Raw genomic sequence first — 25,546 nt, forward strand, 5'->3', positions numbered from 1 at the left:
GAGAATTGTAAATCAGTTCTTGACATTAGACTCTTTTCTTCACCTAGTTTTAATTTATTTATAGTTTAGTGGTTCATCTGCTGCACCCAGTAATGGACTGAATGGGTCTAGTGCAGCAGGGGATACAACCCGTCGGCTTTGGACAATGACGTCACAAATCGCCAGAGAGCAGTTTACCATTTTCGCTTTTGCTGTTATGTTTCAGTTTCGTTTTTTTACTGATTGCTTAATAAAGTGGATCTGTTTATTCTATCTCGTGAGATTTTTTTTTTAAAAGCCAAAAAACACTTATCAGCCACTGAAGGGAGCTACAACACTAAGAAGAATCGCTTCTCGATTGGCCACTTGTGACGTCATTGTCCAAAGCCGACGGGTTGTATCCCCTGCTATACTAGTCCCGACTGAACATACTGCCTTTCAGCTGTATCTCACATTAACAATGGAAATTGAATGTGACTTTTATTATCTGGTTCCTTGTCTTTCCTACAGCCTGACTGCAGTAATGGACCATGAAAAAATTATTTGGTTAAAAGAGGAAACAAGTGAGATATCAGGTTCACCAGGTTCCATTGTAAGTAGTTTCTTAGTACTTTTTTTACTGTTGTTTCATTAATTTCAGTGTGCAGTATGTTGTGTGAATAAACAGAATTCATGCCATTTTGCTGAATATATGAGGAATTAAGTGCAATAAAATCTCCAGTGAGTTTTTAAGTTTACACTCAACATTTACAGCACTATGCATAGATTATAATGTGTGTTAAAATTCACAAATGATGCAGGGGAGGGTTTGAATTTAATTTTTGTAAATTTAGACAAATTTGTAATGCGCTGCTTATTGGCAGTTATAATATATTTACATAAAATTGAACTATTATGATAAAAATAGTCATTGGCTGGATGTCATTTCCAATGAGCACAAAATTTCAGCAAGTGACCACATTGCCATCACCCAGTGCACTAACTTACTGTGCACTTACTAGTGATCAGTATGAGCTATAAGTGTAATTTTTTAAAAGTGTATCATAGGTTACATAGATGGCACCTTGGATCTTGTGTTTGTATGTTACTGTTGTAGACTGTGGTTGTCTGTTTTGTTTATGGGGTCGACAGAAGCGTCCGATCCCACGCGTCTGCTTTGACCCGTGACGGTGTTGTCGCGTGTGACGTCATGACGGCGCGGAGTTTGGTTTGAGTGTGGCTGTCTCCAGTTCTGTTTTATCTTTTTTTTATTTACTTTTCTGATCCGTTCGTTCTATCTCGTGAGATATATATATATATATATATTTTAAATTTAAAAACACTTATTACTTATGTTAATTATGTGTTTCCTCCAATTTCTGTTTTAGTTTATTATATTTATCTTTCTGATCTGTTCGTTCTATCCCGTGAGATTTTTTTTAAACAAAAGACAAAAATCACTAATCAGCTACTGAAGCATCTTTATCTTCTATGGGTTGCAGGGATTACGACCCCTGGGGAGGTGGGTGGGTATTCATGCATGGCTGTCTTCACTTACACGTTGTAGCTACGCAAGGCGTCTAAATTTGTTTATATTTATATCTAAAAACAAAGATGATGTGACTTACCAAATGAAAGTGCTGGCAGGTCGACAGACAAACAAACAAACAAACCCAAACATACACACAAAATTCAAGCTTTCGCAACAAACTGTTGCCTCATCAGGAAAGAGGGGAAGGAGAGGGAAAGATGAAGGATGTGGGTTTTAAGGGAGAGGGTAAGGAGTCATTCCAATCCCGGGAGCGGAAAGACTTACCTTAGGGGGAAAAAAGGACAGCTGTCTGCTTGTGTCTGTATATGTGTGGATGGATATGTGTATGTATGCGAGTGTATACCTGTCCTTTTTTCCCCCTAAGGTAAGTCTTTCCGCTCCCGGGATTGGAATGACTCCTTACCCTCTCCCTTAAAACCCACATCCTTCGTCTTTCCCTCTCCTTCCCCTCTTTCCTGATGAGGCAACAGTTTGTTGCAAAAGCTTGAATTTTGTGTGTATGTTTGGGTTTGTTTGTTTCTCTGTCGACCTGCCAGCACTTTCATTTGGTAAGTCACATCATCTTTGTTTTTAGATATATTTTTCCTATGTGGAATGTTTCCCTCTATTATAATCATATCATTAATTTGTTTATATTTAGTTTGCCCCCCACCCAAAACACCCCATTTCCAGCACTTGTCCCGTTAGTGTCATTAGGCTTCTTGTGGAAAGTGTGTGTGTTTGGTTTTGTTTTCGCCATATTTGTGACGTCATGGGTCAAAGCAGACGGGCGGGATCGGACGCTTCCATATTTCCTTGTTTATGTCACTACTTGAGTGGTGTCATAGATTGTCTTTTTGCTATACCTGTATAGGGCTAGTGGAGATGATGATCACTTGAGGAAAGCAATGAATTTGCATTGAGTGCTATTCTATACCTGTTGTGGTTATAGAGTTGCAGCATAGCCTAAGGCCTAGGTTAAGTAGGGAGGTGAAAGTCTAATTGTGGGTTGGGAAACCCAATGAAGTTTTTATAACAATCTTTTTCCATAGCTACATTTATGCCATTGATAAAAACCCTTGCTTTCCTACCGTAGTCCAGTATTTTCAGGTTTTCAATACATCTGAAGGTGTTAATCACACTCAAACTCTGATAGTTATTCAGTTTTAATTTTTCTGATAGTTGCAAGTGGTTAGTGAAGTTATCTGTTGATAATTTCTTAAGGGTTGTATTTCTGCTGTGTTAATGACATAATCGGTCTACCAGTTATCAGTCAAGTTCTCATAGTTACCTTGAAAGAAGTTTGAAGAGACATTTACTGTGAACACTGGTTTAAGAAGTTAGTTTCATATAATATTTTGTTTGCATTAGCACTTGTCTCTGAATATGTAAACCAAGTGTCAATAAGACTCATGACAGAAAATTGTGATTTGTGTCTTTAGTTCACATTAATTAATTTTTAGAACACAGTGTACATGCACCCTGATATGTTCCAGTGTGTATATATGTGATGGGAGCAAAGTTGTGGCAAAACTAAGAGGTTGTACATTCAGTATTGATGTGGTTTTTTTCTTTCTCTCTCTCTCTCTCTCTCTCTCTCTCTCTCTCTCTCTCTCTCTCTCTCTCTCTCTCTTTCTTTTCTTTTTTTTTTTTTTTTTTTTTTTTTGTAACTACCTCTTCTATATACATCACTTCATGATAAATGATATTTGTTAAATTGCAAGGATGTTACAGAAATATTAAGGAATTTTTGTTGTAAATAATGTAACTTAAAGTTTGACCCAAACTTTTTGTTCCACTATAAAATATTTGTTGCTTCCTTTGCCTCCCTCATCTTGAATGTTTCTGCAGAATTGGTAATGATACAAATGCAAGAACATGCTCCATAGATTGGATTTGCAAAAATTGTGTTGGCAGATTATGTGTGTTTGTTGACAGCATAGCAGACAGTCTGCATTGAGTGGAGCTAGACTTCACATTTATTGTAAGCCTGACTTAAGAACAACAGTACAGAGATGTGTGTTGTCCAGCTTTCTACCTTTTCACCTTGATTATATTTCACTTCTCTTCATTATATTTAACCTCTCTTCATTGATGTGAAAACTCGAGGAATATCTTGCACATTTTTATTCTTTAAATGGTATTGTGTCTGCTGTAGGTAGCGAATCATGAGCAAGTTGAATAATTTGTGATGCAATAAAACCTACAATTTCTGTGATGATGATCTTTTGCCACTCCTATTTGGAGTAACTACAGAAACCAATACACACATGACATTTATCTTTTACACTACTTCCATTGTATAAGAGTGTTTTTCAATAACTCAGTGCTGTATGAAAAAGCTGTGGGTATTTCATCACTCAGTGGGAATTTATTTTTAGAATAGTTCTGTAGTGAGTAATATCTAGAAAATAATGTTGTCATTCACATAATTTTATTTTCTCTCTAATTGAAATAAAACAAATCAGTTTTGCATCAACCAGAATTACTGTCGCACGAAAGAACATACACTGAGAACTGGCAATAAAATAATAGTTGTTGCTAAATTATGTGGTGTTAATTATTCATGAAAAGTACTTTAATTGTGGCATAGAAGTTGTGATAGTTGCTAACAGTGTGTGGAGATCATGACTTTTTAAATGTACTCATTTTGCTTTGTGTTACTCTCACCACAGGTCCAGGTATACCCCTGTAGTGTGAAAATAAAGGAAGAACCACAGGAGACTGGGAATCAAGAGGTAATTCTAGAATTCTTTTGACGGAATGGAATTAATCACTGATTTGTTATTTACAGTTGTGGGGAATGTAAATGAAGAGGTAAGCAATATAGGTGAGCATTATTGTCAAGGTTTGTTCAGATATGCTAGTAATTATGACTGACTCACAATATCATAATTTGCCCACTATTGTCAAATATGGCACAAAAGCCTAAATATAGTATTTTTTAGGCATTGCTCTATATAGGTTGACGTATTGTCTTTGTACAGGAACAATAGTTTTAATATCTACATTAGTAGAATTATTGTCTTGTACAAGGACATGGTAAAAAGTAATGCCTCCACATTTTTTATGCAGAAACTGTTAAAGCTTTTCAAATAAAACAAGCTTTGTTAATTTTTTATGTCTTTATTCCTCATGTTGACGTATTTATTTCTCAATGCAGTCACACACACACAATAAACACATTTCTCTTGCTGAGAGACCAGTTCATTGATACTGACACTGACTTTGTTGACAGAGCCACAACCTCACCTCTGCTTTCACTGCTTCAGTCACTATCTAATGGAAGTCCTCGAAGGTATTCTTTAGATTTGGAAACAGATGAAAACTGGAGGCAGCCAAGTCAGGAGTGTATGGAAGATAATTGATGACAGTGAACCTAAGCTGTCGGATTGTTGCAGACATTGCAACCCGCATGTCTTGTCTGGCATTGTCATGCTGAAGGACAGGGTGGTGCATGTATGGTCAGACTCTTTGAATTTGAAACTTGATCACAGTACGCTGCTCCTCACGCACCAACTTAGTTAAGCTACACTTGTTCATGTTACATGCTACAATCCAGAGCCCTCTAGCAGCAGATGGTTCCAATTTGGGTCAGCAGAGTGAAAAAACCTGTGCACATTACTCAGTCGAGTAATATATGTGACATGTAGTATCTCGACCGATACTGCAAACAGAATTAAAAAGTTGGAGGCATTACTTTTTAGCACACTCTTGTATATACAAACAAAAATGAGAACTACGCGTCATTGTGTTGATGTCTAAATAAAATGACGCATGATAGTTGCTGCAATGCCCTGGACCTGAACAGTGATTTCCTACGTATTTGACCAGTTGCCTTGATGAGTAAACTATCCACAGATACTTCTTTGACTGAATCAGTTGTCATTCTCATGGGAGGTTTGATTAGTGGGCAGAGCAAGAATGAGAATTCATCATATACTGTGAAAATGATGACAAAGTACGATTCAAGATATGAATGCTTTTGCTTGAAAATACTCCATTATGTCCGGAAATCCAAAGTGAATCTTGACCCTTCTCAACACTCTTATCATTCACATCACCATCTGAATCAGCATGATACTATATAATACCCACTTTTACAACAATGTGGCAGTTTTCATAATATACACCAAAGTATTATCTACCATTAAAATTACAGCACTATTGTAGGCTTCTTTTCTTTGTCCCCTCTTCTACATTTTAATAAACCCTTGCAATGTCATGTGCTTCAATTTATTTCATTATCCTTGTTATCAAGGTATTTACTTAAATTGCGGAGCAATTCTGTTTGTCTTCATTAAATTTACTTTATTCTTTTTTCGTTTCTGTGTTTTCCTTCATTAAATATTTTTACTCTTTTTTTCATTTCTACATTTAACATTTCCTCCATTAGGGAAACCTAAAGAAAGATTGACAGATGGAGCAAACTCCATCCTCCAGAATATGAGTTCTTAACAACTGCAATGCCTCATTCAGTTGGTCCCTAAAGCCAATGTTATTTGGATCATACACAGTTTACACTATAGTGCATTTAAAAACAGTTGCAACTTTTGATGTTTGGGTCACTGTGTGCCATTGCCTAGGTAGCACCAATGGTTAGCTGTTCAGCTGGCAAAGTGCCCATGGTGCCACACCATGGGTAAACAGTACCATGTGGTGTCACGCATCAGAGGCACCTACATTTATTTCCTCTCATTGTAAATTGATAATTTCTGGCAGTGAAGTGTTTTACAGCTGTCAGGTATTGTAAACAAGTGTTCCGTGCTGCCATTGCATTAATAATAACATTGCAGCATGTCTGAACATGAGATTCACAGTAAAAGTGATCACCCAAGAACTCGTTCACCAGCTGTGAAGTGTTCTGCTGCAAAATTTTCCTCCAAATTCGACAGTAGTAATGGACAATGCACAATACCATTCAGTTGGGATGGGTAAAGTCCCAGCAATACAGCAGAGGAAAGCAGCTATTTTTCTCAGGGTACAAAGAAATATTCGAGTGGATAAAGTTGGACCCATCTTGTGTAAGGTAGACTTAATGGAACTTTCAGTACTGTACTAGCCAGAAACTCCATGCTAACAGGTCAGTGAACTGGCTAATGTTTGGGCATTGTTTAATCAGGCTTTCTCCATATTATGCTCATTTAAATCCGGCTGGGAATATGTGGTCGTAGGTGAAAAGTAATGTGGCCAAAAAACAACAAGAAATTTATACTCGGTGATGTTGAAATGTTGACAAGAGAGATCACTGCAAATGTTATATTGGACTGGTCTCACGTTATCAGGCATATCAAGAATGTAGTTGAGGAGAGCTGGATTCATGGACCGTGATGAGTTTTGAGAAATATGGTACTTCTCTTGTTACTGTGTTAACATCTGCTTATTTTGCCTAAACACAGTATAGTTTACAGATACACATCTCACTAACATTGTAAGGCAATTGAAATGGTAACAGAATCCTAAAACGGTGTGTTATTAACCAAGCAACTGAGGGCGAGACATATCAGTAGTTATAAGAAAGCCAGTTCTCAGTATAAAAGTAAATGTGCAGCTTCTTCGCTTATGTCAGTATATATGGCAATTTCAGATATTAACCATATGGTAAAATACTCTCCTCTTTGCATGCTATCATTTCCCAAGCTTGTTTTAATATCTCAGACCATTTATGACTGACTTGATTTAATTCTTTTGGCCCCTGTGGGGGCATAGGGCATCCAGGAGAACTCGCCATCTGTCTCTGTATTTGGCCATTTGCCTCAATTTTGCCCAGGTTTTGCAAACTCTTTTTGCTTCCTCTTCCATTGTCCTCTTCCATGTGCCCTTAGGTCTTCCTCTCTTCCTTGTTCCCTGGGGATTCCATTCCAATGCTTTTTTCTCGATGGTTCCATCTCAAGGTGTGCCCCAACCAACATCACTTTCTCACATCTGGTCTTCTATAGATATTCGGTTTGTTATTCGCCAGAGCTCCTCATTACATATTTTTTCTGGCCACCAGATATTCATGATGTGTCAGAGACATCTATTTATTAAGCTTATCCATTTTCCTGCTTTCACTGGCATACACAAGGACAGCCTTCTCATTTGTATTAAAGATATGGATTTTTGTTTTGTACGTGATATTTCTGTTTTTCTGTATTGGATACAATTGTATGTATTTGCCTTTTTAATGCGGTTTTTCATGTCATCTCCAGCTCCACCATATTCCATCACTATACAATCAAGATACAGGAATGAGTTGACAGTCTCCACCCACTGCTCCTCTATTAACAGTGGCACCTCCGATGTTCCCTGAATTTACTCTCATTTCCTTTGTTTTGCCTGTATTTGTCTTGAGGCCAGCAGTCTCTGCTACTTCTTTCAGCAAGTTTAATGTAGCTTGCATATCTGTCAGCTAGGCTAGTGAAACTATGTTGTCTGCAAAATCCAAATTATCTAGACATTCATGGATCTCCCACTGGATTTCTCGTCTCCTGCCTGCTGTGACTCTTCACATAACTGAGTCTAGAACAAGTAGAAAAAGTGTTGGTGATAAAATGCAACCCTGCCGGACTCCAGTTATTACTTTCATGGGCTCTGTCACATTTCCTTTGTGGAGTATGCAATGTTTGTAACCATCATATAGATCTTTCATGATGTTTAAGATCTTCTGTGGTATCCCATACTTCTGCAACACCTGCCAGAGCACTTTGTGTTTCATGGAATCGAATGCCTTTTGAAAATCAAGGAATGCCAGGTACATGGTTGCTTGGAATTCTTAGCTTTGCTTTAAAATTATCCTAAGAGTGTTAATAAGATCAATACAACTGTGTTGTGCCCTAAAACTGGCCTGTTCTTTACGCAGTCACTTTTCAAGAGACTCTTTAATTCTGTTTAAAATAATTCTGGTGATGATGTTACTGGCACTGACAACAATGTAATACCTTGCCAGTTGCTACAGTCTGACAAATTTCCCTTTCTTGGTAGCTTTATGACCAAACCATTTTTCCTCTCCTTTGGAGATTTCTCTTCAAACCAAATATGCTTCATCAAGGGATAGAGCATCTTAACAGTACGTTCAATATCAGCTTTTAAGAGCTCTGGTGCTATGTTGTCTAGGCCTGGAGCCTTTGTATTCTTTATGGTTTTCAAAGCAACCCTAATTTTGTTCATTTTGGGACACTGCAAATTTATATCTTGATCTTCTTCGACTTACTCTGGAACATCTCTTACCTGTTCATCTTGGTTGTCTTCAAAATTTAACAGTTCCTTGAAGTGCTCCTCCCATCTCTGTAGCTGTGCCTGTTGAGTGGTAGGCATCACCCCATCCTTGTTCTTAACTGGTCCTTCATGTCTGAAGTTCTTCATTGACAACCATTTGGTTGTATTGTAGAACCCTTTAATATTTCCTTGTTTTGCTGCCTCTTCTACTAATTTTGGTTGCTCATCTTTCCATTTCCTTTTATCTCTCTGTGTATTCTTTATGTGCTTCGCTCTTTTGCACTCTTGTCAGACAAAGATTTAACTTAAGTTTTAGTTCTTTCTGGTGGCTGATCTCATCTGATGTAGCATTGGAGGTCCATTCCTTCCATTGATGTGCCTTACATCCTATGATTTTTTCTATCACATCTAAATAACTGTCTTTGATTTTTTTCCCCAACATGTTTCAATTCCCTCTTCCATAAAGTTTTCTTCAGAGAGGATCTGGAATCTGTTTTGTAGTTCAAGGGCAAATGTTTCTTTGATCTGTTGGTCTTTTAGCCTTGCTAGATCTGTTTTCTTGCTCCTGTGACTGAGCTTGGTTCTGTTTGCCTCTTTTTTCAGTCTGAATTCTGCCAAAACTAGGTGGTGGTCACTTCCAACGTCCGCTCCTCTTCTGTTTCTGACATCTAACGGAGAGTGTTGGAACTTGCAGCTTATGACTATGTAGTCTATTTGATTTTCAGTAACATGGACTGAAGAAGCTCACGTTTTCTTATGGCAGTTACAATGTGGAAACACTGTGCCTCCAATGACTTGGTCATGTTCAGTGCATGTGTCTATCAGCAGTTCACCATTTACATTCCTTATCCCAGCACCGTACACACCCATGATATGTTCAAGCCCTTCATTTTCGGAACCAGCTTTTGTGTTCAAGTCACCCATTAAAATTTTTAGGCCCCTAGAATTTGTTTGTCTAAGGACTCCATTAAGCTCTGTATAAATTGCATCTTTTAATTCTCCTTTAGCTATTTTATTAGGTGTCTAGCATTGAATTACAGTGACATATCACACATTTGTTTTAAAGCATGCGGTTATTATCTGTTCTGAGAGTGGTTTCCACTCCAGTAAGCTCTTCTTGCTGCTTTTAGACAGTAAGAGCACTACACCATTCCTACACATCACGTCCTCACCTGTCTGACCCGCGTACAGCAGCAGTCCACCAATTTGTGTTTGTAATTCCCCAGATTCTGGCCACCTTATTTCACTTAGTCCCAATATATCTAGTCGGTAGTTCTCCATCTGGTTTTCAACCTCTCTTAGCCTCCCTGCCTCTCTCAACATCCTTACATTCCAAAAACCAATACGGGTTTTCCTTTTCAGCCAAAGGTCATTTCCTTAAGATCCATCCGGCTGTTTCTCCCGTTAGTTTCTGTGATGCGTGTTTTTTGGTGGTGTGGGTTATCAGCCCACAGCACCTGAGTGTCCAGGTGGGGCTGCCACCTCATGGCCTGGACACCTGCCAAGGTTTTATTTCAGGACATTACCCCCTAGATAGCTTGTCTTCAGCACAACTAAAGAATGCTGTCCATCCCTTTGCAGTAAGGCCTATGTGCATCAATGTTGTCATGGTTTCCAAGGATCTTTTGCTGTCCACATTAGGGGGCTGTGCCTACTGCCACACAATCACAGGGAGGAAAAGGAAAGGAAGCGAGAGTATAGGATGGGCCACGATAGAATAGAGCAGGACACTAGGCGGGACATTGTGAGACACACTTCATCTGGATCCTCTATGGAGATCTGTCCAGCTTGGGAGGCCTTGCTTGTAGTTACACTACTGCTGGTATAGCCCTCCACTTCATTGGATCACACAAACCCCCTCGCCCACATGGATGGTGTTTCATTAAGGTGGTGTCTCCTGAGGGGGAGACCATTTATGAGATATGAGGGATTTATGAATATTTCATTCTGGCTTTTTTACTGGCATGTGCGTTGGTGATGGAGACCTTTACTAACATTCCATTTACTTGACATTGGAGATAAATAGCAATTTCTCAGAGGTTTAAAGAATAATTCAATATGTTATCTAAATTTCATATGCAGCATAATATGACCTAACACAAATCAAATGCAAATTCATAGTACCCCTATGTTTGGCGAAGAGTTCTCGGGCTTCCAGCCGGGTGGCGGTGTCTTCAAACTGCGACGTTTCGACGAGTGACATACTCATCATCTTCTGGCGAAGTGCCGAGACTTTGCGGATGCCGGTCCCTTTATACCTGCGGTGTGCCCCCCACCACCTGGCCGCGGGAGGCTGGGTCCAGAGGAGCTGGCGGGCGAGGTGGAGGGGGAAGCGGGTGCGCCGTTCGTGTCTCCGTCAGAGCATTCTGATCGCGTCTCGTGAGCTGGACGGTTCTTGTTGCGTTCCTGGCGTATTGCGGCTAATGCTGGATTCCAGGCCGCGCTCAGTTGATAGTCTTCGTCCCTGTTCACAAGATTCTCGTGGGCCCGTATTTCTATTGATTCTTTAATGTCGCTATCCCAATAGCTCCCGGCTCGGCATAGCACCCTGGTGTTTTCGAAGTCAAAGGTGTGGTTTTCTTTGCTGCTATGTTCAGCTATAGCAGATTTCTCTATCTGTCCAAGTCGAACATGCCTGATGTGTTCCTCGCACCTTTTAGAGATGCAGCGCTGCGTTTGACCAATGTACTTCACACCACATTCGCAGGCAATGTTGTATATACCAGGTGTGTTTAGTTTGAGTGGGTCTTTAGCTGAGCCCAGCAGCTCTTTCGTCTTTGGCGGTGGTCGGAATACAGTATTTATGTTAGATTTTCTTAATAGCCTCCTGATTTTGGCTGATGTGGGCCCCAAATATGGAAGAAAGGCGAGTCTCTTGTTAACTTCCTCTTCCTCTTCCTGAAATTTGTCAGTCTGTCTCCTCTTGAAGGCCCTGCCAATCTGTGTTTCACTGTACCCGTTTTTCCGAAATACCTCTCTTAGGTGGTGTAATTCGTCTGAGAGGCTTTCTTTGTCACAAATGACGTGCGCCCTATGCAGCAAGGTGGTCAGTACTGACTGGCGTTGCGCCGGATGGTGGCAGCTGGTTGCATGGAGGTACAGGTCTGTGTGCGTCTTTTTTCTATATACTGAATGGCCCAGCGTACCATCCGCTTTCTTCCTGATCAGTATGTCCAGAAATGGAATACAGCCATTCTCTACTACTTCCATCGTGAAGGTGATATTCTTATGTATGCCATTTAGGTGGTCCATAAACTCCTCCAGTGCCTGCCTGCCATGCTGCCAAATCACGAAAGTGTCATCCACAATGCGGAAGAAGTGCCTGGGTTTACGGTGAGCAGTTTGTAGTGCCACCTCCTCAAAGTGTTCCATATAAAGATTCGCCATCCCTGGAGCAAGGGGAGATCCCATGGCCACTCCATCCACTTGTTCATAATGCTCTCCATTGCACTTACGACCACTACCCGAGCTAATGTGGCCCTCCTTCCTTTCCGAGCTGTATACCTTCCCTTTCCTCATCCTTCCCCGTCCCCCATCTTCGCCCCCCCCCCCCCCCCACTCTCACCTCTGGCTCTTTCCTTCCCTTTCTCCCCCTCTGGGAGTATGGTTTGTGCCTACGTCCGGAGACGGACGCTCGAAACTGTTCCAAATTCCTTGCTTTCTACACTAGCAAGTCCTTGTCCTTCCTTCTCTTTTCCTTCCCTCTTCTCTTTGCCCTTTTCTCCGCTGCGGCGTTTGAGACCCCCTCTTCTTTCCTTTCCCTTTCTCTTTTTTCCTCCCTGTGCGTGTCTGAAGGTCGACCCACGCACTTCCATGCGTAGCCGATGACGGGGTAACGCGTAATTCCCCGCCCCGGGTAGACAGGTAGGACACGTATGTACCCCCTGGTAACGGCCAGGCCCAGGGAGGGGTGATTACCCGAGCTGATACCTTCCGAAAGTGCCGATTGGTCCCTCTGTCCGTTTGTCGGGAGGTGTGACCTGAGGTGTGAACAATCACCTAAGGCGGGAGTGCCCTCAGTGAGGGCCCCCATAAGGGTGGAGCGCGCCATCGGAGACGCCGGTAATCATGGGGGATTCTTCCGCAATGGTTTCCTCACCTTCCACTATGTCTGCTCACAAACGCAAGTTCACTGAGTCTCAGCCACAGACAGTTCTTCCATCGTTGCCACAGTTCCTTGTTGTTTCTCGGTCTGACGAAGGTAACGACTTCTCCACGGTCAACCCTTTCATTATTCAGAAAGGTGTCGACGCAATTGCAGGTCCTGTAAAGTCTTGTTCCAGATTACGGAATGGCACCCTGTTGTTAGAAACAGTCAGTGCCCTCCAGGCACAAAAATTGCTGCGTACTTCTGTGCTCCACACCTTCCCTGTCCGGGTGGAACCGCACCGTACCTTAAATTCCTCACGTGGCGTCGTTTTTACACGCTCCCTCGATGGATTGTCTGACGAAGAAATTCAGCACTACCTGTCTGACCAGGGTGTAACGGCTGTTCATAGAGTTATGAAAAGGGTTGACACAAACATCATTCCAACCCGCACTGTCTTCTTGACATTTGACAAAGTTCAACTCCCATCGAAAATCAAAGCAGGCTATGAGATAATTTACGTTCGCCCTTACGTCCCAAACCCTACGCGTTGCTATCGATGTCAGCGGTTCAATCACACCAGCCAGTCCTGTTCCAATCCGGCCAAATGTGTTACGTGTGGCAAGGATGCCCATGAGGGTGCTTGTCCACCTCCATCCCCTCGCTGCATCAACTGTATGGGTGACCACGCTGCTTCCTCTCGAGATTGCCCCGTTTTTAAGGACGAAAAGCTCATCCAGGAAATAAGGGTGAAGGAAAAGGTGTCGACCTTTGCTGCTCGAAAATTATTCGCCAGTCGACAGCCCACCGTGCCTCAGACAGGAAAATACAGCACTGTCCTTGCTTCTCCTCGGCCAACAAATGAGGTGGCCACGCAGACTTGCGACCTCAACTTTAGTGCCACGGTCGTCAGATCAGCCAGCGCAAAGATCGCCCATTCAACTTCACCACTTTCGCCTGCCCACTCTATGGCTCACCCTTCGTCGGGTTCTGCTAAATCTCGAGCCCAAAAGTCAGACACCAAGACTTCCAAAAAAGAGCATACTCGTGAAGAGTTTTTACGTACCGCAACTTCACAACCATCGGTTCCTCCTTCATCTAAAGATCATACTTCCAAGAAGGCTACAAAGAAACCCAGTTCCTCTCCTTCTCCGCCAAGGCGTGTCCCATCTACAGCACCAACTGGCGGAAATCGCCCTAGCCGTCTTCTGTGTCGCCGAGGCGCACTGCTGGTGGCCGGTCAACCGGCCGATCGCTGGTGGCAGGAGCTGCTCCTGACCAACCTATGGATCAGGATCTTCTGCCTTCGGCTGAATGCCATTCCATGCTGTCGGTCGCTAGCTCCAAGCAGTCTTTGAGTTGAAAGCAACTTTGGTCACATTCCTACATTTTCTGTTTACCCCATGTCCATTATCCACTGGAATATCCACGGAATTCGAGCCAATAGGGATGAATTGTCGATCCTCTTACGATCCTACTCGCCGGTCATCTTCTGTCTTCAGGAAACAAAGCTGCGTCCCCATGACCGCTTTGTTCTCCCTCATTTTCAGTCCGTCCGATATGATCTCCCCTCTGTTGAAGGCACTCCAGCACATGGAGGACTCATGATTCTTCTCCATGAAACTCTCCATTATTACCCAATCCATTTAAACACTTCCTTCCAAGCTGTCGCCGTCCGTCTTTCCCTTTCTGGATACACGTTCTCTCTTTGTACTGTATACATTCCGTCATCCGCACCAATGGCACGAGCTGATCTCCTTCATCTTCTTGGTCAGCTTCCACCCCCCTATTTGCTGGTTAGGGACTTCAATGCCCACCACCCGCTTTGGGGATCTCCACATCCTTGTCCACGTGGCTCACTATTGCTAGACGTCTTCCACCAAGCGGATCTAGTTTGCCTCAACACTGGGGTCCCTACATTTTTATCTGCCTCCACGACAAATTTATTCCATTTGGACCTTGCGGTCAGTACTGTTCCGCTAGCTCGGCGCTTCGAATGGTTCGCCCTTGATGATACACACTCGAGTGATCACTTTCCATGTGTGCTTAGACTGCAGCCTCAACTGCCATACATGCGCCCCCGACGCTGGAAGTTTGCCCACGCTGATTGGACACTTTTTTCGTCTCTAGCGACATTCGATGACCGTCACTTTCCCAGCGTCGACGATGAGGTCACCCATATTACCGACGTTATTCTTACAGCTGCGGAACACTCAATACCACGCACCTCCGAATTGCCCCGGCGCCCCCCAGTTCCTTGGTGGAACGAGGCATGCCGTGATGCAATACGTGAGCGGCGACGTGCTCTCCGCGTTTTCCGCCACCATCCTACTTTGGCCAACTATATCCGCTATAAGCAGTTCCATGCGCGATGCCGTCGCGTCATCCGCGATAGCAAGAAGGCAAGCTGGAAATTCTTTATTAGCTCATTTAACACCTTCACTCCCTCCTCGGAAGTTTGGAGTCGGCTTCGACGGTTTTCAGGCGCGCCTAGTTTCTCCACGATATCTGGGCTCACTGTCGCGCATGATACATTAGTGGACCCCATCACAATTTCTAACTCATTGGGTCAGCAATTTGCTGAGATTTCAAGCTCTTCCAATTACCGCCAGCGTTTCTCCCGAAGAAACGTGCAGCGGAAGTGCGACCTCTTGCTTTCTCCTCTCAAAATCGCGAAAGCTATAATACTGTTTTCTCCATGCAGGAACTCCAACATGCACTCTCTTCTTCTCGCTCCTCCGCCCCAGGACGGGATGGTATCCACGTCCAAATGTTGCCGATTTATCAACCCATAGTCTGCATTACCTCCTTCGCCTTTATAATCGAATTTGGACCAACAGTACTTTTCCCAGACGATGGCGGGAAGCTATCGTCGTTCCCGTTCCGAAACCTGGAAAGGAGAAACATCTCCCCTCTAGCTATCGCCCCTTTTCTCTCACGAGTAGTGTCTGTAACGTTTTGGAGCGTATGGTGAATTACTGTCTAGCGTGGTGGCTGGAATCCCGCAGTCTTTTAACACCTGCCCAATGCATATTCCGAAAGCATCATTCTGCCGTTGACCATCTTGTTGCTCTCTCCACTTATATCATGAACAATTTTCTCCGGAAACGCCAAACAGTAGCAATATTTTTTGATCTGGAGAGAGCATACGATACCTGTTGGAGGACAGGCATCCTCCGCACACTGTTCTCTTGGGGCTTTCGAGGTCGGCTACCCCTTTTTCTTCGCGAATTTATGGCAGAGCGCACATTTAGGGTGCGGGTGAACACTACTCTCTCTCGTACTTTCCACCAAGAAAACGGGGTACCCCAGGGCTCCGTGCTGAGTGTTGTACTGTTTGCCATTGCCATCAATCCAATTATGGATTGTCTCCTTCCTGATGTCTCGGGCTCCCTCTTTGTGGACGATTTTGCGATCTACTACAGCTCTCAACGGTCCAGCCTTCTCGAACGACGTCTTCAAGGATGTCTCGATCGCCTCCACTCTTGGAGCATCGAAACCGGCTTCCGTTTCTCTCCCAGTAAGACCGTTTGTGTTAATTTTTGGCGACGTAAGGAGTTTCTTCCGCCCTCCTTACATCTAGGTCCTGTCAACCTTCCGTTTTCAGACGTCGCTAAATTCTTGGGTCTTATGTTTGACAGAAAACTGTGCTGGTCCTCCCACGTTTTCTATCTTTCGGCTCGCTGTCTGCGTTCCCTTAACACCCTCCGTGTCCTGAATGGTACCTCGTGGGGAGCGGACCGAGTGGTCCTTCTCAGCCTCTATCGCGCCTTAGTTCGCTCAAAAAATGGTTAGAATGGCTCTGAGCACTATGGGACTCAACTGCTGAGGTCATTAGTTCCCTAGAACTTAGAACTAGTTAAACCTAACTAACCTAAGGACATCACAAACATCCATGCCCGAGGCAGGATTCGAACCTGCGACCGTAGCAGTCTTGCGGTTCCAGACTGCAGCGCCTTTAACCGCACGGCCACTTCGGCCGGCCTTAGTTCGCTCAAAATTGGATTATGGAAGCATAGTCAACTCCACTGCTCGGCCGTCTATTCTTCAGCGTCTCGACTCTATCCACCACTGTGGATTACGTTTAGTGTCTGGAGCTTTTTACACTAGCCCTGTGGAAAGCCTTTATGCTGAGACTGTTGAACCTCCGCTGTCCAATCGGTGAGCAGTCCTTCTGAGTCGTTATGCTAGCCATCTGTCTTCCATGCCTGCTAATCCAGCCCATGACCTTTTTTCGACGCCTCCCTTGATGTAGGGTATGCAGGCCGCTCCTCCTCCCTACTACCCCCGGGAGTCCGCTTCCGTCAACTGCTCCATTCTCTTTCCTTCCGCTTTCCTAAAACCTTCTTGACAACTTGGGGTACAGCACCGCCTTGGCTCCGTCCCCAGATCTGCCTGCTCCGTGACCTTTGTCGATTTCCCAAGGATGGTACCCCTACACTTGTTTATCGTCGGGCATTTGCTGCTCTATGTGCACAAATGACGGACGCCACATTTATTTACACCGACAGCTCGAAAACATCGTTAGGTGTAGGGAGTGCCTATATTGTTGGCGACACCCCAAATCACTTTCGGCTTCCCGACCAGTGTTTGGTTAATACTGCAGAGCTTTACGCTGTTCTCCAGGCTGTCCACTACATCCGCCGCCATCAGCGGATACAGTACGTAATCTGCTCAGATTCTCTCAGCTCTCTCCTCAGTCTCCAAGCTCTTTACCCTGTGCACCCTTTGGTCCACCGGATTCAGGACTGTCTGTGCTTGCTCCACCTGGGGGGCGTCTCTGGTGGCGTTCCTCTGGCTCCCGGGACACGTTGGTATCTGTGGAAATGAGGCGGCCGATATTGCAGCCAAGGCTGCAGTCTCTCTTCTTCGGCCAGCTATTCCATCGATTCCTTTCGCCGATCTACGGAGCGTTTTATGTCGTCGTGTTGTTCATTTATGGCATGCGCATTGGTCAACACTTCCCCATAATAAATTGGGGGGAGTGAAAGCTCTTCCTTGTGCTTGGACCTTTTCCTCCCGAACGCGTCGTCGGGAGGAGGTAATTTTAACTAGACTCCGGATAGGGCACTGTCTTTTTAGCCATCGACATCTTTTAAGCGGCGATCCTCCCCCACTCTGTCCCCACTGCTTTCAGCTGTGGACGGTAAGACACCTTTTAGCTGATCTATCGTCGATTTTAGCAGGTGACACGCGCTCAGCCGACCGCGTTCTCCAGTTTATTAGTGCCAGTGAAATGATGTCAGTCATTTGAAGCTTTTTTTGGGGACAACCAACCCCTTTCTGTAGTGGATTTTTAAGCCTTCCTTCTGCTTTTAGTTTCTCCAATTTTATGACTTAGTCCCATTGCTGCTGGTTTTCAATTTCGGTTTTTTACTGTTTCCTAAGTCACGGGCTGGGCGCTAATGACCATAGCAGTTTTGCGCCCTAAAACCAAACAAAAAAAAATTGACTTTGAAAACACCAGGGTGCTATGCCGAGCCGGGATCTATTGGGATAGCGTCATTAAAGAATCAATAGAAATACGGGCCCATGAGAATCTTGTGAACAGGGACGAAGGCTATCAACTGAGCGTGGCCTGGAGTCCAGCATTAGCCGCAATACGCCAGGAATGCAACAAGAACCGTCCAGCTCACGAGACGCGATCAGAATGCTCTGACGGAGACACAAACGGCGCACCCGCTTCCCCCTCCACCTCGCCCGCTGGCTCCTCTGGACCCAGCCTCACGCGGCCAGGTGGTGGGGCGCACACCGCAGGTATAAACGGACTGGCATCTGCAAAGTCTCGGCACTTCGCCAGAAGATGATGAGTATGTCACTCGTCGAAACGTCGCAGTTTGAAGACACCGCCACCCGGCTGGATGCCCGAGAACTCTTCCCCAGCTGTATACGCCGGGAAAGCATACATTCACATTTACCCCTATGTTTGTTTGCAAACTTTAAGAATTTCTTGCAGTAATTTAGCTTATACTGAAATATCACAATAACTATGACCTTTCTTGAAATGATAGGGAATTAATCAGAAAGTTGACGAATGAAGCTATAGGATGTGTGAGAAAGATTACAGATCAACCAGACGTGCAGCTGACAGGTTATGTGCCAAGCAGGCCTGACATTACCTTTGCCTGCTGATATCATCCATGCTAGCAACTATGCGCCCCTCCACTCGCTCCATACCGAATTGTCAAAAGTCACAACTAATTTTAAATGCACTATAAACAACTTCTTCTTTTGTGCATTGAGTATTAGGCCTTCACTCTTCCTTGGCCTTCCCCAGCTCCGTCAACCTACTGGGCTATAATCTCTGATGTTGTAATATTGTCTGCCACTGTTCATTGTGTCAAGATATTGATTCAGTTTTCCTCTTTGTCATCAATGTTGTTTTGCGTGTTAATCATTTTAAATTCTGTCATAATGTCTTCTCTCATACAGCCATTTGTGGGTGTAAAGAATCCCATTGCACTGCCTGGATCTTACTGCCTTGTCATTTGTAAATGACTAATGATTCGCCTCCACAGGGTAATGTGGGGATGGTCATCATTTTCTAAAATTTCCTTCGTGTTATTTTCTCTGTCTTTTTTCTAAAGTACCTGTTTGCTTTTACATGTAGTTTCCAAATTTTGTTACTTTCTTACTTGTATCTTTGTCATGTTAGTATGTGATATCACATTTCAGATAGTTAAAATAGCTGACCTGTTGTACTGCTGTATTGCTCAGCACTGTTTTTAGATTTAAAGAGGTCCCATCCCATAAAAATCATACTTTACTTTTGTTCTCACCTTGGTAATGGCTAAGGAACCAACCCTGACAGAGAACTGGCAGGTCTGAAGCCCATAAGCTGACAGCTACACCATCAGACTCAAACTGCATGGCACTTGTGATGTGATCAGAACATTTTCACACAGCAAGTGTTCCATGCAAGACTTGAAATTCTGCCAGTTATATTATACAGGATGTATACACTCTGGGAAAACTGGGAAATCCTGGAATTTTTTCATCTGGGGAAACCTAGGAATTTTTTAGGACTATGGAAATATTTCATTGTTTTAGTTCTCAGTTAAATTTTTGTAATTAAGACTGGTAAGAACTGATGCTCTAACAAAGGATTTTACAGCATCCTGCTGCAGCAGAATAATACTGTAGCAATAAAACATAAACAAGAGGATAAAACCAAAATAAAACATTGCAAAGGAAATGTGCCATTTACAACAACAACAACAACAACAACAACAACACAAACACAGTGTACACACAAGTGTCTGCCAACAGCAAAATGCGTCAAAAGCTTCGGGATGAAGACTGTGCAACATAATAACAAACAGCTTCCAATCAGTGTGACTGTTAGGTTCGAGTGAGTGGTTGCGAATGGGCTCATGCACATGCTCAGTTTATTCATGTAGGAGCAGTACCTTTTCCTGCTTCTAGCTACTTGAAAAGTTTTTCTGGCACACCGAAGCTGCCAGGGTGATTTTGCGGTTTCTTCTTCGTTTACAGCTCTCACATTAAATGGAAACAAAATGAATTTCTTTGGCCAGGAGCTATGAAATGAATTACAATGCATTCACATAATTATGGAAGTCTAAAATATCATATTGATTTTAGTTTTCTCATTTTATTTTATTTCAGCATTTTGGCAGTCAAACATTAATCACCTTGCAGAACAGTGAAGCTGTTTTTGTTGGTTTGCTAAAGAAATTTTGGCTTTTATTGATCCTTTCCACAGAGGCAGTCAATTTATTTGAAACTAAATGTTTCATTCCACACTGTTGGCTACTTTCAGCTGTTCACTGAAATTAAAGAGCATGTTTTCGTCTTCTTGACAAAGTAAACTGCTAACAGGAGCCAAAGTCTAGACCATAGCAAAAGTTTTCTTAAGCATATATAAACAGTCCAGGGAGCAATCCAAATCATGAAGTGTAATGCGTGCAAGTTAAGAAACCTAGAACCTTTGCCTTCCTTCTACAGGCAAGTGCTCTACTGATAGTGCACCTGCCTGTGAAAGGGAAAGGTCTTACTTTTGAGTAAGAGTCCTGCACACAGTGTTAATCTACCAGGGAGTTTAAAATCAATGCACACTCCGCTGCAGAATGAAAATTTATTCTATTTGGATGATTACTGCTTTTTTAGCAATGTAATTTTCTATGTGAGGTGTGGTTGAAGACAAACCTCTCCATCACTCTTAATAGTTACACAGTTGTTACAGTGTTTTATATGCAAACTTTAAATGGGTAAAATTATTCTCCTTTTTCAGTTACTTCAAGATCCATTAAAAATTGAGGCTCCATTTTACAACACAAAGGAAGATCCAGGACTGAAATTGAATGTGAGTCTCTCTGAACATAGTGTAAGTTTTCAAGTCAGTGTTGTTTTATGCTTGAGGTACAGCAAGACAATCGTGGAATGTAATTGCTGCATATAGTTAAAAAAATCATAGATGGAGAGCCATTCTAACCTACAATATCAGTAATTTTTAGTATTTTTGTAGAGTTACCATGACTCATTATCCTTGTGCGTTATATGTTATCCGTGGTGGTGGTGGTGGTGGTGGTGGTGGTGGTGGTGGTGGTGGTATGTCAAAAGACTGCTTTGAACCCAGCTCTCCAAGCTACTCTATCCTGTGTAACCCTGTTCATTATAGAACAACTAATGCAACCTACATTCATCTGAATCCTGAATCCTTCTTACTGTACTTATCTCTGGATCTCCCTTTACAATTTTTAGCCCACCTCCTCCCCTCCATCCCCTGCCTACACCTCCTTCCAGTACTAAATTGGTAATCCCTTAATGTCTCAGAATGCATCCTATCAACCAATCCCTTTTTTAGTCAAGTTGTCCCTTAAATTTCTTTTCTCCCCAATATGAGTCAGTACATCTTCATTAGTTCTGTGATCTACTAATCTGATCTTCATTCTTCTGTTGTACCACATTTCAAAAGCTCATATTCTCTTCTTGTCTAAACAGTTTGTCACCCCTCTTTCACTTCCATACATGGCTACGCTCCAGATAAATACCTTCAGAAAAGACTTTCTAACACTTGTGTGTGTGTTCAATGTTAACAAATATTTCTTCTTGAGAAACGCTTTTCTTGCCATTCTCAGTTATTTTGCTACCAAAATAGCAAAACTTGTCTACTACTTTAAGTATATCATTTCCTAATCTAACTCCTCCTAACCTTTGACCAGTACAGCACGGCATCATTTGGATATACACAGATAAGGCAAACATTACACCTACTGCCCACCATGAGAGTCAATGCGCAGTGCTGTGGACACAGGGCTACTAAGGGAAACATTTGCCTTGGGTATCATTGAACCTCTAGTAGTAACCAAATGCATTACAATTACTGTGGATTGTGTGAACATGGTTCCTTTGATGCTTTGTTTTTCCTAATGGTAATCACATATTTCCAGCTGGGTAATTGTTGATTTCACAAGGCCAGAATCATGCCGCAGTGGTTTGAAGAGTATTACAGTGAATGCACATTCATGACTTGCCCATCACATCCAACTGATGTGCATCTGTGGAACACATGCCAATCTGAACCCACAAACCAACAGCCAGTAATTCAAGGGATTTGCATGAGCTAAATTCTAGCACATCTAGTGCCATATACCTGCAGAAACCTACCAAGAAATTGTCAAATCTTTGCTATCCAGAAATACTGCTGTAGTGTGTTGCAGATATGGATCCACACACTACAAAACAGATGGTTTGATGAGTTTGCTCAACAGCGTATGGTACTAAAATATCTGATCAGAAAATTAGCTTTATTAAATTACTCTTTGAATAAGAGATGAGTCACTGAAAAGTGTGATCATCTTCATAATGAAATATTGAGAGCTATGTTGTATGTACATAATCAGAGGTTTTGTTTTCTTTTGTCAGTATCTGGAAGACCCATTTATAGCCTCGGGGTCCACTGATCATATTAAGGAGGATTCAGTACTAAATTTAGGAGCAGAAGAAATTGAGACTTTTGTAAGTATTCACATTTTACAGATGGATTGCATATGAAGTAAAAATATGTCATTTGGTAACTGTGGAATACAAAGAATGCATTACAGTGAAATTAGCATCGTTTATACCCCTTAGAAGTTTTGTAGTATTGTATTATTCCACTTCGGTTATTTGCTGACTGTTATGAGTAGAATTTCAACAGAGCTGTAACAATATATGTAATCATATTTTCACTGTCACAGGTTGATATCAGTTACAGTAAGATCATGATAATTTGGCACTCTATAATCCAGCGGACCCAATAGTCCAACATGCGTCTGGTATTTTGCCATGGCGTGACAACTTTTCAGCAATAATTGTTTGCCTAACTGTGTGATTATAGTCTTGCCAAGATAAGCCAGTTGCATTACTGGCTTTGTCAGTATCAGTGATTCTTCATTCACTAAACCTAAGTTTACAGTACTTATGTTTACATCAGTGCTGTGGTATTTTAATTATTTAATGAAGTCATTGTGCTGTGTTAATATTCAGCTACTTGTATGACTGTCAGTTAGACTACATCACAGTAAAATGTTTGTATGTACAGTGAAAAATTTCCAAGCAGAGCAAAAGTGCACCTAAAGCAACAAAACACAAACGTGATGTTGACAAGCCACAAAAAACTGGTCATCATAAGCAGACTGGAAAAAGTGAGAACCAAAACAGTATTATGAGTGAACTATGGTCTAAAATGATTGAAGAAACAGAGATGGAAAGCAATTTAAATGATGAGTAGTTTACAGCTGATCGCTCTGAAATTGTACAGATGATAAATTCTGTGTCTACCAATGAAGTGAGTGCTTTTTCAGGTGAAATTAAAATGGATTGACATAGGTAGAAATTCAGTTACTGAAGGAGAGTGGATGATGTGATATTATAAAAGTGTTTTGAAGTCACAGGAGGCACCAGAAGTTGACAGTGATTATGGCAAAATGTCTGCAACTAACGTATCTGGGATTGACACTATGGAAGCCTTAGACACTTTAGTGAGATTCACTAATTGAAGACAATAATATGGTGCCTCTGAAGTTGTGAATCTGAACATCAAGCAAAATAATTGTTGTCAAAAAAGCGCTCAATCCAAGAAACAATTTGGAATTTTTGTAATGTTCAGGGTGTTCTGAAGATAATATCAGCTAAACCATCGGTGGTAGACACCAGTCTGGCATATTCCATGCCTGTGAGGCTGTCAGATATCTGTACTGTGTCTAAGACAGTGATTACAACTAAACTGCACCACATTATTGACTATAATCTTTATTAATTAGCTTCTTGATATCCTCAAATCAGTGGTCCTTATTGTATTTTGTAACTAGCATACAAAACTTTATTTATGCACAGTATATCAAACTTCTCTAAAACTTTGAGCCTTAAACTGTTGTGTTAGAGCAATGTACTATTTGACTTTTAATTCAATTTTATATGTATTGGAAAGTAGTTCTTTTTCTGATAAAGGCTGAGGCCAAAAGCTTAAGTGTAAATCTCTTTTAATTTTGCCTGTTGGCAACTTAACATGTTATCTTTACGTTAGTAGCAATCTATCTTTTTCTAGAGTTTTGATATTCCTATCAGAAGTTTCACATTGTTTGAAGAAGACTATGCATTTCAGTATCTTCGATTAATGTGTTGTAAGCAAATTCATTGGGCTCTTACCTGGTCAGTGAGTCTCTGTATTTGTGAGTTTGTGGTAAAAGATTTCCACGCAGGGAAAATTATTAAATGTGCTAATATGTACACAGACTAGTCACAGTGAACTGGGGAAATAGTGATTGTCATATAAATTTTGAATTGTATAGTTTAGCCTCATGTCAGACACATGGTATCATTAACAGGTTTAAGCTATAATCAGATGAACTGTGCAAAACAGAAATACAGAGGCAGTAAACTACTATAGTGTGTTTAAAAGAAGTTGCAACTTTTGGAAATTTGGTGAAGAAAGAGTGCAGGGAAGCATAGTTTCCAAGGGGTAGCAACAACACAATGCCTATCTTAGGTTATGACCTATAGTCAGCTTCCAAGCAAACATTCTTTGGCCGTAAAGAAATACAATACTAAACGGAGCAGTTACATCAATGAATTTTTCATATGTACTCACATTTACAGTGTAGTTAAGTGAAACCAAGGGAAGAATCATCGCTGTCTCCCTCAGAACTGGAACTGGCACTGGAGCTGACTGAACTGACTCTCTGTTCCATCTGTTCTTTCAGCAGTCCATAAATCCATGTCTCTTCAATTACCTTCTTTGAATGGCTGACAACTCAGTATCATTACTGTGGGGTAAAGTTTGCAACGGCTTTTTTTTTCTGCATTTCAACCTCAATGAGCCCAAACTTCTTGGTGTCTCCTGCCACAGTACCTCTCACCTGGGCCCATATATGCTCAGCTGGATTCAAATGAGCATGATATGGAAGAAGCCTTGATTGCATTATGCTCTTTAATGTTAACTGGTTTGTTGACTTTGTATTGTGGAGGTTTTGGCTTCTACAGTGCAAGATCCATTAACTATGGTTTATTCATGCCAAGTTCAACTTTATCTGATATAATGTTTCTTTGTGCACAGAGCAAAATATTTAGTTTTCGCCTCCTCGTTGTTAGAGCGTGATCCACCACAGCAGAGTGGTATGGCACATTGTCCATTATTATTATCAAATTCAGATGAACATTTCACAGCAGAACATCTGAAAACATACAACTCTATACTGCACCACATATTATATTAACATACAATGTGTATTACCAAATATGTTATTACGATGCAGTAAATGTAACCCTCTGGG

At 42.1% G+C, this 25,546-nt stretch overlaps 1 protein-coding gene across 1 annotated transcript in view; it reads left to right on the forward strand.

The window, feature by feature from the left end:
- Positions 1 to 537: 537 nt before the first annotated feature.
- Positions 538 to 25,546, forward strand: part of LOC124720437 (zinc finger protein 93-like) — a 94,807-nt gene continuing 69,798 nt past the window's right edge. The window contains exons 1-4 of the mRNA XM_047245791.1: positions 538 to 571; positions 4,165 to 4,227; positions 21,025 to 21,096; positions 22,659 to 22,751. The gene's annotated coding sequence lies outside the window, so the exon portion shown is untranslated. The remainder of the gene's footprint in view (positions 572 to 4,164; positions 4,228 to 21,024; positions 21,097 to 22,658; positions 22,752 to 25,546) is intronic.

This window comes from Schistocerca piceifrons, chromosome 11 (genome assembly GCF_021461385.2).
Source record: "Schistocerca piceifrons isolate TAMUIC-IGC-003096 chromosome 11, iqSchPice1.1, whole genome shotgun sequence".
Taxonomy (NCBI): Eukaryota; Metazoa; Arthropoda; class Insecta; order Orthoptera; family Acrididae; genus Schistocerca; species Schistocerca piceifrons.